The following is a 3,706-nucleotide window of genomic DNA, read 5'->3' as shown; positions in this document are numbered from 1 at the left end:
CAATAAATCTAAAATATGTAAAAAAAAGACCTCTAAAAGTAAAAAAAAAGTATTTAATATCTTCTTGTTGTCCGCATTTAGCTCTGTACCACCGCTACCAGGAGGATGAACAATGAGGATCCCAAGTCCCCTCCAGAGTGTACCCCGGCATCCAGCACAAGCATCTCAGAAATGTGAGTAGATTCTAGGGTCATTACTGGGAGCTCCATACTGACATATATGCACAAACCCAAATACAGGACATAAACACCATAACAACAAATACAGCATGCATCGCCCGTGATTAGCAGTCATTGTGCTTTTGGCTTCAGAAACCTCTGGTGGTGACAGCCCATAATTGCAGCTAGTCATGCACTTTTAGTGCTGCCCACACTGTAGGAGAGATGTAGTACTACATGCCAGCCATTCTTGGTAGTGGTTTTTCGCTCTGCTTTATAGAAGGTAGTTTTGAGTAGGAAACCTTCCCTACCATAACTGTTATATATCCTAATAGGCCTTATTGTTGATGTTAATCTAGTGAGACAACCCCTTCTATACCGAATTTACTTGTAATTTACACGTTTATCTTCTTCCAAACAGGCAGAAAGAATCTTTTCCTGTGTCTATTAGAGATGATGCTATTACCAGCTTGCCACCCTCGTCCCCATTGTCAGGTATGTACATGTCTACAGCACAAAAAATGAGAATGTTGATGTCAAGGCTCAAATATTTTCATATGGTATTTTTGTTAGTGGTCTTCTATGTTATACATGTTTCATGGATTCCAATTATGTTGCCCATAGGCCCATACTGTATCTCCATTTGACTAATTTTGTAAAGCTTTTCCAGATTACCAGATGTATAGGGGACAGGAGTAGAACAATTCTACTATATGCAGGAAAGATACAAAGCAGATCCTATAAGAATATATTGTTAATGAGGCCTTTTTTCTACTTTCTGATTAGAAATTCCAGCTGACGTGGAAAGAAAATCTTCAATATATCTGAGTATAGAGCAAGAAATCTCAGAAAATGAAGAAAAGGGGGAAAAGAGACGAGGTAAGTGTGAGAGTCAGCTCCATGTTGTGTGATGTCATCCAATAAGAATAATTCATGTGGAGCAGTTGTTATTAGGGATGGGCAGACCCGTGGATGTTCGGGTCCATCAGGCTCAAGAATGTTACCCTAACATGATCCCGAACCCGAACGGGATGTGGTGAATATTCATGGGACTTCAATAGCGGGCACACAGACAGCTGAGCGCAGCAGGAGCCGCGCTGCGGCTACCACGTGCAAACTATTAGGGAAAATGAGTGGTCACTGCTCCCCACGCATGCAGTGAATATTCCAGCACAGAGGGGAACACAGCGCTGGAGGAGAGAGGAGGTGAGTATGATTGTTTATTTTTTTTATGAGCAGCGTGACAGAGATCAGGGGGTGCCAAGCATACCAGGATGAGGGGGCCATACATACAGGGATGAAGGGGGCCATGCATATAAGTGATGAGGGGGGCGATGCATACAAGGATGAGGGGGGCTATACATACAGGGATGAGGCATGAGGGGGGCCATACATACAGGGATGAAGGGGGCCATACATACTTGGATGAGGGGGTCCATACATACAGGGATGAAGGATGAGGGGGGCCATACATACAGGGATGAAGAGTGCCATACATACCAGGAAGAGGAATGAAGGTACCATACATACCAGGAAGAGGGATGAAGGTGCCATACATACCAGGATTGGTGTGCGGGGGCGCCATACATAACAGGATGAAGAGTGCCATACATACCAGGAAGAGGGATGAGGGGGCCATGCATACCAGGATAGGGGATTGGGGTGCCATGCATACCAGGGTGGTGGATTGGGGTGCCATTGCATATCAGGATGGAGATGAGGGCCACATATAACAGGAAGGAGGGGGCCATATATACCAGGATGGGGGATATTAACGGAAGTGGGGTACATTACCCCTATAACAGTGTCAGCAGCAGACCCCCTCCAGCTTAACAGGGCATCATGACAACATTTTTTGCTTAAATTTTTTTTCTATTTTGCTCCTCTAAAACCTAGGTGCGTCTTATAGTCCGAAAAATATGGTATTCACCAGCCAGTGCCTGTGCATAGTTAGAAATTTGTCAGTGAGATATATAATTTAGTGCAGTGTGTGTGTGTGTAGCTTACTGTACATGTATTTAGATAATAATTAAAAAAATAAAATAAAAAAATGCCCAGATGAGGGAAAGCAGACAGCTCGGGACTGGTGTTATTATTCTGGGAAGAGGCCAATGTCCATGAAGCTTCCCAGGCTATTAATATCAGCTCACGGCTGTCTGCATAGCCTTTACTGATTATTAAAAGGGGGTGCACCCCCAAAAATGACGTGGGGTCCCCTTTATACTGCGCCGGCCAATCACAGGCATACCAATACTTGGCATGGCTGTGATGGGGCCTGAAGTGCCCACACCAGAAAAGTTTGTTGATTGGCTGTGCTGCATCCTTTCAACAAGCTTTGTTCGGACTGCTGAACCCAAACAGTAACACAGACTTCCGGGAGACACTAGATGTCCAGTACGGACCATCACATATATGATGGCTAACAATGATCCCTGACCTCTTTATGAATAAGATTCCTCTGTCGTTCAGCCACAGTGACCACACAGTAGTATCAAGTAATAAGTCGTCCCTTTACTTACATTATAGACACAAAGCAGATCCTATAAGAATATATTGTTAATGAGGGCTTTTTTTTACTTTCTGATTAGAAATTCCAGCTGACGTGGAAAGAAAATCTTCAATATATCTGAGTATAGAGCAAGAAATCTCAGAAAATGAAGAAAAGAGGGAAAAGAGACGAGGTAAGCGTGAGAGTCAGCTCCATGTTGTGTGATGTCATTCAGTGAGAATAATTCATGTGGAGCAGTTGTTATTAGGGATGGGCAGACCCGTGGATGTTCGGGGAACACAGCGCTGGAGGAGAGAGGAGGTGAGTTTGATTGTTTATTTTTTTTATGAGCAGCGTGACAGGGATCAGGGGGTGCCAAGCATACCAGGATGAGGGGGCCATACATACAGGGATGATGGGGGCCATGCATATAAGGATGAGGGGGGCGATGCATACAAGGATGAGGGGGGCTATACATACAGGGATGAGGCATGAGGGGGGCCATACATACAGGGATGTGGCATGAGGGGGGCCATACATACAGGGATGAAGGGGGCCATACATACCGGGATGAGGGGGTCCATACATACAGGGATGAAGGATGAGGGGGGCCATACATACAGGGATGAATAGTGCCATACATAGTATACATACCAGGAAGAGGAATGAAGGTACCATACATACCAGGAAGAGGGATGAAGGTACCATACATACCAGGATGGGTGTGCGGGGGTGCCATACATAACAGGATGAAGGGTGCCATACATACCAGGAAGAGGGATGAGGGAGCCATGCATACCAGGATGGGGGATTGGGGTGCCATGCATACCAGGATGGTGGATTGGGGTGCCATTGCATATCAGGATGGGGGTGAGGGCCACATATAACAGGAAGGAGGGGGCCATATATACCAGGATGGGGTATATTAACGGAAGTGGGGTACATTACACAGTGTCAGCAGCAGACCCCCTCCCCCTTAACAGGGCAGCATGACAACATTTTTTGCTTACATTTTTTTTCTATTTTGCTCTTCTAAAACCTAGGTGCGTCTTATAGTCCG

The 3,706-nt window shown here is 45.3% G+C and overlaps 1 long non-coding RNA gene across 1 annotated transcript; it reads left to right on the top strand.

Moving 5' to 3' along the window:
• The first annotated feature begins 586 nt into the window (after nt 1–586).
• LOC141219574 (uncharacterized) lies at nt 587–2,834 on the top strand. Its single transcript, XR_012288034.1, has 3 exons — nt 587–653; nt 945–1,037; nt 2,747–2,834. It is a non-coding gene; the product is annotated as an uncharacterized lncRNA (long non-coding RNA).
• Nucleotides 2,835–3,706: the final 872 nt, after the last annotated feature.

Source organism: Phyllobates terribilis, unplaced genomic scaffold (genome assembly GCF_046119375.1).
Source record: "Phyllobates terribilis strain yellow unplaced genomic scaffold, ASM4611937v1 Scaffold_277__1_contigs__length_2500907, whole genome shotgun sequence".
NCBI lineage: Eukaryota > Metazoa > Chordata > Amphibia > Anura > Dendrobatidae > Phyllobates > Phyllobates terribilis.
This window is presented reverse-complemented; position numbering and strand designations above follow the sequence as displayed.